Genomic DNA, 12,392 nt, shown 5'->3' on the forward strand with positions numbered 1-12,392 from the left:
ATAAAAATTTTCAAAAATGCATAAAATACCAGATGACCGTAATGAAGGCTAGATACAATCTTTTGATTGGGCAAAGAAGAAGGGATAGAGAAGTAGGGAGACAAAAGAGAGGATATTTAACAGGTTCATTCTTCATAAAAAGGCCTCGTGCCTCGTCCATGTTCATGATTTAATGCGGTGAGTGCTAGGAAATTCAGAGCATTTGGGGAGTACGCATAGCAGAGAGGGCCCATATAACAAGCCTCAGAGGAACGTGTTGGTCGGTGAAAATCTCTCCTGGTTTATACTCACTCAGGATAATACAAATTCAGAAGAAATATTTGCCTAGTATGTTGGAACAAAGAAGGTAAATAGACTTGCATATGAAAAGGATATTGCTGCATCCCGAGTTAAAGGAAAGCCTGACGCAGTAAAAAAGGGAGTCATTAAGACTGAAAAAAGCAAGGAAAAGAAGGAAGAGGAGGAAGACGTGGAAGATGAAGAAGACTGAGAAGATGATGATGACTAAGTTGGTTCTAGTGCAGTTTTTTCTTATCTAAAAGGCATTTAACCCCTCTGTACACAAGTCACTCCTTTTAAAGAAAAAAAAATGAAATGTTAAAAAATAAAACTTTGTATACTTCATTTTATCATAGACCACAGCAAAGCATTTTGCCTATTTTAAGAGAAGTCATAGATGTAATAGAGAACTGTAAGAGAAGAGCAGAACTTTCATTCACAGCAGGTTACTCAGGACACACCTCCAGCGACTGAAATCCAAAGTCAATTGAGGATCAACAGAGATGAGCAGATGTAGGATAGAAGAACACTAAGACCAATTGACAGCAATTCCCAGAAATAGGTACTGTGCCGTCCCCTGAGGAACTCTGACAGGACCCAGCGTAGGGGTAGTGGAAGAGCCTGAGCTTTAAGAGTTCAAGTTCTCCCACCCTGAGGAAAGGGAGGTTATAACAGAAACAGCTTCACATGCAGGGAATAGAGTTATAGTCTCTATAACTCAAAAGCACAATTTTGCTTACGATCTGAGAACCATAGCCATTTATAATTATTTCTCATTTTAACTTCACTAGTTCAATTTAAACCAGTAATTTATTTATTTATTTCATTTGAATAAATTAATTATAAATTATGTGCATGATTGGCACTAAATGCTAATTCTAAACTCATGGGGGATACTTTTGTATAGTTCTCTTAGAAATGGTATATCACCGTGGATGTTCTATGAGGAGAAATCTACGCCTCTTTCTTCATTGTCTACTCTTGGCATGAAACTATTACATGATCAACATGTATAATACTTTATATACAGCAGTGAACAATTTAATATTTTTAACACTTTGTTCCATCTTCTTTAGGCAAGTGTCCAAAGGATTAACTATCATGAATGTTTGGAAAACTTGTTTTAAAATCTTCTTTCTCTGTTTTACTCTTTCAGTTGTCTCAGTAGTCTCTTCAACGGTTCAAAGTTTCTTCCTACAAACCAAACTGTTAAAATACAACTCCCTCTGTTGACCAAGATGGCGTCTGTCTCCTCCCCCACTTCCCACTTCCAGGTCAGGATGTGTCTTGTGGGCTTTTAGCTTCTTCTGCTTGCTCTTTTTTCAGTTTGTTTATCTATTCTTATATAATAGCCACTGCAAAGATCAGTACATGAAAAAGAAAACCATGAACATTTCTCTTTTTATCAAATCATAAGCACATAGATCACGTATGCATTAATGCATTTATAGGGTACAATGTGCTGATTTCATATAGAATTAGGAACACTTACATTGTGCTGGTTAATATTTATTTTCACATACTTTTATAATCTGGGCAGCACTGGGAAGACACTAGCTGCTATATGCCCCACACGGTGTCAGCAAAGGAATTAGATGAAGCTGGAGGACTCATTTCTAAAATGCCCTCACTCAATTGTTTTCTGATTGTGCAGGCTGATGGAGAGGAGCTCTGCTATGGCTTTAGAGTTGGAGGCCTTGGTTTTCCTCCACCAAACCTCTCTATGGGGCTATATTAAATTTGCATAGTGATAGTCTCAGGATAATAGGATTTCTTATAAGGAGGACAGCTTCCCCAAAGAACAAAAGTGAAAGCTGCCAGGAGGTCTTACATCTTAGTCTCAGAACTCATAAGCATTACTTCTAACACAATTTATTGATCATTAATGCCATGGGAATGGCTGCACAAGATCATAAGGAGCAGAAGATACAGTTCATTGGGAGGTATCACTATTCTCATGGTCTTTTATTATATAAATCTCCAAACTCTCAGATGTTTAAAAAATTTATCCATTACTTTTTTTTTCATAAACAAACCAAAAGTGAAGAAAAATAGACATTAACCAAATAATCAAACAGCAGTTGTAAAATTAGGAGAAGAGGTCAGGAGTAAAGATTTCCCGGGAAAGAGAGCAAAATATTTTTTGGTTATGAGGAAACATGCTAAAAATGAAGAAGGCCCATCTGGCTGAAGTACAGAGGGTAGGGCCATTTACTGAGACAAGGCCGGAGAGTGGTAAGTCTTGCTGGGTCTTTGGGATTCATAAGGGGGCTTTTCTCTTACTCCAAGAGCAATAAAAACTTATCCAACTCTTCTAAGCTAGGGAAATAGCCTGGTGATTGGCTTTAAAATATAACTTTGGCTGATGTGTGGAGACCAGTTTGAGGGAAGGTGCAAATAGTGTCTATGAGCAGAACACTTCACAGTCGGATAATGTAGCTGACAAAAAAGATGGTAGGTTATAGCAGATGGATACGAAGGATTAAATGAACAAATACAATGAAAAATAATAGGAAGAGATAGTGGACTGGATGGATGAAGGGTGAGGTGTGAGGACATTATGTCGAGGATGATGGGACAGATAGCTGTTTCCATTTCCTGCAATGAGAAACCCAGGAAGAGATGGTTTTTGACCCCTTTGAGACTTTAAAAAAGAGATTCCAAGATGACAATTGGATAAATGGGACTGAAGCTGATAGAAGTTGTGAGCCATCTGTTTATAAGGATAATAGAAATCATGGCAAGAGTACAATTTCTTGAAGAAAATGCATAAGCAGAGGGAGAAGACATTCTCCATCTGTAAAATTGGGATAATAATATCACTTACTTCATGGTGTTAAATTAGCATTTAGCATAGCACCCAGCACATATTAAATACTCAGTTAATGTTAGTTCTTAATATTGCTGCTATCATTGGCATTTCTTGTGCTTTTTATTTTTAAGGGCTTAGAACAATATTTATTATTAACAAAAAACAGAGAAGTTTTGCCAGAAAGTCACATGGTAAGAACTGTTGGTGGAGATGCAGGAAGGGAAGAGAGAGAAGTTTGTCTCATTGGACACAAAAAGTCTCTGCTGAAAGATCAAATGCCTCCTTTTAAATAATATGCTTACTCAAGCACAGGGAATTCTTGAAGTATGAATAAAATGGAACAATATTATGCCTCACAGAGCCTGTCAAAGCAGACTTTTTGTGGGGAAGCACTATTTAGACAAGATACAAAGTGAAGACTCTGGCTAGTACACAGCCTCACAGTACAAAGTCATCCTAAATTGGCCACAGCTGGTCTAGGTGACATTTCAGCATCTTCCGTGAGTTGTGAGGAGACTGTCATTCCTCCAACATCAGCAGCACAGACGTGCCTTACTTTCACTTCATTGGTCTCTTCTTGCCTCTTTGCGTTGCTCAGAATTACCTTGGTTTACTTTTTTTTTTTTTTTTTTTTTTGAAACAGGCTCACTTTGTCACCCTCAGTAGAGTGCCATAGCATCATAGCTCATAGCAACCCTAAACTCTTAGGCTCAAGCCATCCTCTCATCTCAGACTCCCAAGTATCTAGAACTGCAGGCACCTGCCACAATGCCTGGCTAAATTTTAAAGACAGAGTCTCATGCTTACTCATACTGGTCTTGAACCTATGAGCTCAGGCAATCCACCTGCCTTGGCCTCCCTGAGTACTAGGATTACAGGCATGAGCCACTGTGCCCGATCCTGGTTTACCTTTCTGATCTTCCCCGGTGAAACTAAATGACAGTGTGAATAAAGGCACCACTGGAGGAGAAGAATTTTTTCATGTACCCTATGCCCAACACCTATTTATAAATTCACTAAAGATTCATTCATCAAACACTGATCAAGTGCAGGATCTTTTCCAGATTCCAGCAATACAGAAAACTGGGACTCAGAAATTTATGTTCTAATGATGAGAAACAGATCAGGAGCTATCATGTTGAGATATCATCTAATTCTAAGAAGAGTAGCCCACATTACAAAATCCCAAAACTACAGATGTTGGTGTGGATACAGACAGAAGGGAACACTTCTACACTACTGGTGGAAATGCAAGCTAATACGACCTTTTTGGAAAGAAGTTTGGAGAATACTCAAGGAACTAATGTTAGACCTACTCTTTGATCCTGCAATTCCTATACCAAATGGGAATAAGTTTATAGCCAAATGATCAAAAATTATTTTACAACAAAGACATTTGCTCCAGAATGTTTATTGCAGCCCAATTCATAATTGCCAAGACATGGAAACAACCCAAGTGCCCATCAACCCATGAACAGATTAACAAATTGTGGTATATGTACACCATGGAATACTATGCAGCCATAAAAAGATGGAGACTTCACATCTTTTATGTTTACCTGGATGGAGTGGGAACATATTATTCTTAGTTAAGTATCTCAAGAATGAGAAAAAAAGTATCCAGTGTACTCAATACTACTATGAAATAAATATATAATCACCTACACATTCATATGAATGGTAAAACATAATATAGTCCAGAAAGTAGAAGGGAAGAGGAGAGAGAAGGTAGAAGGGTATTTGGGGGGACCTCCACCTAATGTATGATGCAATGGTACATTTCAAAACTATTAAGGAAAGAGTATAATTGTGATGGATGTGTTACTTAGTTCAATGTAAGCACTTCACATTGTATATTAAATCAGTACACTGAACCCCATAAATGCATCAAAGTACACAGTTATGATTTAGTAAAAAACAAACAAAGAAAAAGAAATGAGTGAACAAAGAATTGATGGGAAAATAATTTCCCTTAACCACTAGTGCCATAAGAAAATTAGTTGATATAATGAAAAATGACTAGGCAGAGAAAGTGAAAGTAATATACTTTTTACTAAGTGATAAAAAGAAGATACTCTTGACCTTGTGGAGCCTAGGGTTTCTAAGAGGACAAATACTAATTTCAAAAGTTTTAAAAATGTAATTGACATTGGAACATTGGATAAATAGAAAAATAACAGTATTCTTTACTCGGGGTGTATCAGCGGAGAGTGGAAGGGGATGAAGGAAAGGGGATAGGTAAAATCATAATCTACCATTTTCTGCTCATGCTAAGGGGGGTGAAATTTTTTGTGGATGCAATGAAAAGTCAATAAAGAGTTTTCAGCAAGGGAAATATATGAGTATATCTGATTTATGTTTTATAATTTTCACTCTGGGGTGCTTTTATTTGTTTTAATTAATTCTTCCTGGACTCAAATTACCCTACCCCCATCACCTAATTTGTATCCTTTACATGCATACCTTTTGTAATGTTTAAATCAGGACTCACAGCGTGTCTGTCGCCTGAATAGTGTTCATTGTACCCAATAGGTAAGTTTTTACTCCTCTCTCCCACTTCTTGATTTTCAATGACTTTTACTTTTCTTTGTGCCCATGCATTGCCATGAACTAACTCTCAAATATTAGACTGTACCTGTGGTGTTTGTTTTTCCATTCCTGATATACTTCATTTATGATAGCATATACACACATGCACACCACATTTTCTTAATTCACCCATTAAATGACAGACACTTAGGTAGATACCACATCTTTGAGATTGTGAATTGTGCTGCAATAAACATTTGTGTGCAGGTTTCTTTTTGATTAAAAAAAAAATCTTCTCCTTTGTGTAGATATCGATTAGTGGGATTGCTAGGTCAATGTTAAGTGTACATTTACTTCTTTGAGGGATCTTCAAACTATTTTCTGTACAGGTTGTTCTAATTTTCAGTCCCACCAACAGCGTATAAGCATTCATTTCTTTCATAATCCATGCTCCTATCTATTGTTTGTTGGCTTTTCTTTTCTTTTCTTTTTTATTGAGACAGAGTTTCACTTTGTCTCTACCCTTGGTAGAGTGCTGTAGTATCACAGCTCACAGCAACCTCAAACTCTTGGGCTTAAATGACTCTCTTGCCTCAGTCTCTCAAGTAGCTGGGACTACAGGCACCCACCACAACATCCAGCTATTTTTTGGTTGTAGTTGTCATTGTTATTTAGGCCCAGGCTGGATTCGAACCCACCAGCTCCAGTGTATGTGGCTAGCCCCTAGCTGCTATAGGTGCAGAGCCATGTTTGTTGACTTTTTAAAAAAGGCTATCTGACAGGGATAATGTGTCATCTCACTGTGGTTTTAATTTGCATTTCCCTGATGATTAGTGAAAAAAAATTTCTTCATGTTTTTTGGCCATTTGTCTATCTTCTTTTGAAAAACTGTTATACCTTTTGGATGCTTTTTAATGTTTTGTTTTCATTTTGTATTTTTTTCATGCTGATTTGTTTGAATTCTTTCTAGATTATGGACATTAGCCCTTTATCAGATGTATAGTGAGTACTTTCTCCAATTCTGTAGGTTGTCTGTGTACTCTGTTAATAATTTCCTTTTATGTGCAGAAGCTTTTTTAATTTAATCAAGTCCCATTTATTTATTTCTTAAGGTTTTTGCTGTATTTGCCTTTTTGTGAACAGATACGGGAGACTTCAGGGAGACCATTTGGGATGCTGCTTGCAGAGAAAAATAATGGTTGTTTGGACGACAGTGATAAAACTAAAGAGAGAGACAATTAGACATTGGATGCAAATTACACTCCTGATAGAATAAGTAAAGACTATGGATTTATGGGCAATTTGGGAGGGGAAGACATCACTTGGAATTAATGAAGTTTGTGATAGTAAGGGGAGTCCGTGCACGGGGATTGGCTGTGAACAAAAAGGATGAGATGGTGTATGCACTTTAAATTTTTGAAGTTGTTTATATGTGTTTAATAAATAGTTCTTTGAGTGTAGAGTACCTAAGAATAAAGAAGATTCTTAGCACTTTTTTCCATATGAATTGGAAAACCTGGCAGTCTGATTTCAACCCTGTTTTTGCTAAAAGATAGAAGTCCTTTTTGTCTTAGCCTGTTTTGATGTAGAATGGGATGGATTCAGAAGGAGTTTATATGTTACTCATGCAAGAAGTAAAGTGGCAATAATTATTAGCCAAAAAATATACAAATCTGTAATTTTCATCTTGGAACACTGGATACGGTAAAAGGGCTATTCTTTATCATCTGAGAGACAAGTCCTGATTCTGTGCTTCTTGTTTTCTTTAATAGAAATTCAGACTGACAGTCAACAGACACATTTTGACTGTGATGAGGATGTGGCTTGGGAGAGGTTTGTGGTTAACCAGTGACGTGATGGGCCTTGTACGCTGAGAATGTTTCATTTCCACATTTACAGAGCAATGGCAGTCCTTCCTTCTCCATGATTCAAAGAGAATCATGCATATCATGTACGAGACACATTCTAAGGTAAAGTGTATTTGAAATACAGTCCCTAATATTCTGACTTGAGATGTGAAATTGAAGCACTAAGTGATTTAGAGACTTGCCCTAAGTATCATACATGCTTAGCAGCATAAACCATTTTATATATTGAATTCTTAGCTAAAAATCCCTCACTCATGCCAGCAGTCAAATTACCTTTTCAAAACACATGTTTTAATAACCAAATCATAAACTATCCACCTTAAATATCAATGAGCATGGGTGCAAGTACTTTTCATATCTAACGGGGAATGTGATAATTCTTAAAGACTGGAGCATTTAGGAGCTATAAAGTAGTTAATATACAATTCAGCTAAAATGTGTACAGGTTTCAAAAGATTCATCTTCTCAAATCCTTTATAGAGTGTGTATAAAATTGGCCATGAAAATTCTTTAGGACCAGAGTTGCAAACGTATGTTTAACTTCCAAATAGCATGTAGATAAATTGTCAAAAACTTTAAAATCAAGAATACATAAGTAGTGCTTAAGTGCAATGACTGATATTTCTTATTACCTTTATTTGTGCATAAATCATTAAAATGACAGGTAACCATTGTATGCATGCATATAATTTCAAAGCCCTGGGACTGGTATGTGGTGTATTTTGGTTTTTAAGTTATTACACAGAGTATATTAATGGCCAGTTTTAATACACTGTGCGCACTGAATCAGTTGCCTTGCTTCTCCATAGTGATGTATTTGGTTACACTGTGGTGGGTGTTTACATGAATGTTATTGATGATTTAAGCAACTTGGCTCACAGGCTGTTTTAATAACTCCTGCTGAAGAAGAGGTAATAATACCAGACAATACTGTCATCTGTCATACAATACTTCAGAGTGTTCTCATTAAGAGAGAACCACTCGGCAGTTTTTCCAGGTGTTACCTATCAGCTACAAATACCTCCGTATTTTCTGTTTTACTCTGTGTCAACATAAACTAATGGTGGTTTTACAAGTTAATTTCTTTTACTATCCAAAGCCTTCTGCAAAAGCATGTAATGAATTCATGCATAGGAATGACACATCTCTCATCTCTGGAACGGAACTTTTATTTAGCATATTTGTTTTGTGAATTACTATGACATAGAATGATTTAGCAAAACCCCAAGCAAAATCATATAGGATATCTGTCCTCGTGCATTAATACCGCGTAGAATATCAAGTTACAAACCTATGTGAGGTGGTACAGTGGACAGAGTGTGGATGAAGAGAGAGTCTTTCAGAGTAGGAAGATCCTGGGAGGAATCATGTCTCACTCCTATTAGCAGGAGGATCGTTGGTGCATAATGAAAACTTTTTAAACCTCAGTCTTCAAATTGAAAATAATATAGGTAGCTATTTCAGAGAATATATGATAGGAAATACCCTTAATATGCCTGGCAAATATCAAACAACTGATAAAGCCATAATTTCATATTAATGTTATTATTGTTATTTTAAATATTAGACATAGAGAATAAATAACACTTCTATTTGTGGAAGTTCTAAGGCATGATAACTAATTTTTCAACACATCTCATATCAAAAGGTAAAGTTTAATTCTCTCACTATTAAATCTGGGAAGTCGTAATAACTTCCTTTTGCTAAATAGAATGTCACGGCAGTAATTGTGTGCCTTTTGACAACTGTCCTACAATGTGGCAGGATCCCCTTCTTGCTACTCTGTCTCGTGGGACACATGTGTTTGGAATTCTGAACAGCCATGTAGCTACATAGAGGTAGAAACCAAGCAGAGCTGGAGAGATGTCCACCAAGGGCCAGCCGTTCCATTCCCCAACTGTTTGATAATTCCGGTCTGTAGCTGGTACCAACTGCTGGTTATAGGGTAATTCCAGCTCCAACATGTTCTTCAATGACTGTGGTAGAAATCCTGAGTGTGAGGCCATCGTTTGATGCCACTATTTGAGGGTGACTTCTAGGAAGCAGTACATTACCAGAATACTATTACAGTTTATTCTATTTGATTTTTCTGCCTTTTGCTTTTTAAATCTCTTCTGCTAGGTGTTTCAAGAACTTACTTTTCTTTTCATGAACAGAATACAAATATTTCTTTTTAAATGATAGTACTATATGTCTTACAGATTTGTCTTTAGAAGTCTAGGAAATACGGTGAGAAAAAGATGGTGGACTATTGGCCCGGCCACAGGTGTGGATAAAACCAGGCAGCTTTTTATACAAACCAGCGTGGTTTGTTGGGCACCCATGGAGGCATGAGACAGCTGTGTTATACTATGTTTCTTGGGATGTGCAGCTAGTAAAAGAAAGTGGACTTACAAGTGTTGGACCTACAGTTGCCATCTGCGCGGCCATCGCAGAGCAGTTATGAACCACTGCTTTCAAAGTGCTCCATAAACACCCCTGTGGATATTTCAGGGGACACAGAGTTTGGTACATAATGAAAGAGACCTTCAAGTGTCTTGGACCATGTGTAAATTATTTACATCATAGAACTTTAGAAATCAAATCTGACCCATGTCTTTGGGTTCCAGTAAAAATTACATCAAAAATAATCTGGGCAAAAAAGGCCTCAGCAAACACAGCCATCCCTCAAATCATTATCAATTTCTTCTGATTTTCATCACCAGTATTTAATAATTTATTAATTAAAGATGTAGCACATTGATGAGTTTGTCATATTTATGTCACGGAACAATTATTAAACATTGTACTGTGCCCCATTAAACGACGATACTCTGCACTTTTGCTTCAGGAAATTTCATAGCAGAGAAAAAATTTCATAGCTTTCCTTACTTCATAATTTAAATTAAACACTTCTGTGTCTCAAAATTGAGTTCAGAAGCAGAATCAGTATAGGCTCACATTATTATTAGTTTGTGGCAGAAATTTAAGCTTGCCGTGGGTTCATTCTCAAGTCCCCGCATTCTTCTCCGATATGACTATGTAATTTGGGGTGTACAGAAAAGGGGAGGCCTTCTCAAACTCAGAAAGGAGGTCAGTCTCCCATAGGAAGCTGGGAGTTAATCTGTATTAAAGAGATGTTAATGTGGGGTAGAAGAAGGAGACATTTACATCCAGCTTTGTTTTTTACCTCATTTCTCTTTATCACTGCACCTTTCAACACCAGCCTCCAACTTGGAAAAATGTTAAGTGTCCCCTCCCTTTCTCTGTTTTGTCAATATGCTTTCCTGGTACGCCTCTAATGTATGAGATTTTCGAGGTCCAACTATTCGGGGATAGGAAGAGGAAAAAGCAGATTTTCGTCTGCCCCTAATGTTCTCTGAAATATGTGACAAGCCCTGCAGGAAGTAGCATTTTGGACGCCAAACTCTCATTACCACATTAATTGCCTCTGTCATGACAGTTTGGGCTTGAGTAAATGGCTGGAAACCTGCTGTGCTCCTCAAGAGAGCAAGGCAGGCCAAGGGAAAGTGGGTCTGAAGTTCCCAAGGCAGTCAGCTAAAAGGTGCTGTTATCAGAGCATGCTCTGGGTTCTTCTCTGCCCCTTGAGTCACTGTCACTGTCAAATTAGTGGAGGACTAGCTGTCAAAATCTGCACTAAAACCTATACAACTATTCATGTAAACAAAGTAAAAACAGGGTTAAATTTCTGTTCTCACAGCAGGGCATATTCACAATAAGTGATTGTCCAATGACTGTACGTCACAGCAACCAAAGGTGAAGGGGACGGGTGGATGGTCTGAAAATAAAAGCTGCAAATGGGCTTTCCGTGTGCCTTCAACTAGAAGCTGAATGAACACAGTGTAACAGTGTAATCCCAGCAGCCAGCACAGAGGAGGGCAATTTGAACAGAGTGGATACTAAGTAACGTTTGAAGTCAAAGGAACATTGAAAAGAAAATTCCCTTTATGTTCCCCCCATATAATTAATCTTAAAGTATTCTTTTTAATTAATGTAATTAGAGGCTTAATTATTGAAATTCAGGTTAAAGATGAAAAGTACCGTGTAATTAAGATGATTATTGTCTTTCTTTAACCACCAAAGGCAAATCAAATGCAGGTTTTCTTTTGCGCTCCTTTCAACTTCAATAATATTTCCTATATTTAAGGAATTATAAGATTTAACGAAGACATTGGCCAAGGAGTGGAATGTACGAAGAGTGTGTGAAAATGCCTATGAACACAAAGAGATTTTGATCTGTCTTAGGTCACAGAAGAGTCCAAGTCTTTAGGTTTCTACGGCGTTACTTTAAATCCACAAAGCATATCAATATACATTGACAGAATCTTTTCACAAAGTGATTTAAAAGTAAAGGCTTAAAAAATCATTCACTGGAAGCTCTTGGATTGTTGCCACATCCTTGCAATTGAGACTGTGCTGCTATAAACCTTTGGGGGCAGGTTCCCTTTTTATAAAATGATGTTCTTTCCTTTGGGTATGTATCCAGAAGTGGGATTGCTGGATCCAAAGATAGGTCTACTCTAAGTTCTTTGAGGTATCTTCATACAATTTTCCATAGAGGTTGCACTAGTTTGCAGTCTCACCTAAGTGCCCAGCCATCCGTAAATGGTTTAATAAAATGTAATACATGCATACCATGGAGTCTACTCAGCCACGAAAAAGGGTGGTGACCTAATATCTTTTGGGGCCACTTGAAGGGAACTGAAAACCATTCTTCTAAGTTGAATATCACGAGAATGGAGAAACAAACATATGCGCTACTACCACCCTGGAACTAACTGATCCACACTGGAGTGCACACGTGGAAGGAAAGCTCAGTGAAATCAAGCCGGGGGTCGGGGAGGTGCTGGGTAAATTCACACCTGTTTCGTACACATAGTGCACACTCTGTGGGTGAAGGGTCC

The sequence above is a fragment of the Otolemur garnettii genome, unplaced genomic scaffold (assembly GCF_000181295.1).
Source record: "Otolemur garnettii isolate 467f Iridium unplaced genomic scaffold, OtoGar3 scaffold00040, whole genome shotgun sequence".
In the NCBI taxonomy this organism is placed as follows: Eukaryota; Metazoa; Chordata; class Mammalia; order Primates; family Galagidae; genus Otolemur; species Otolemur garnettii.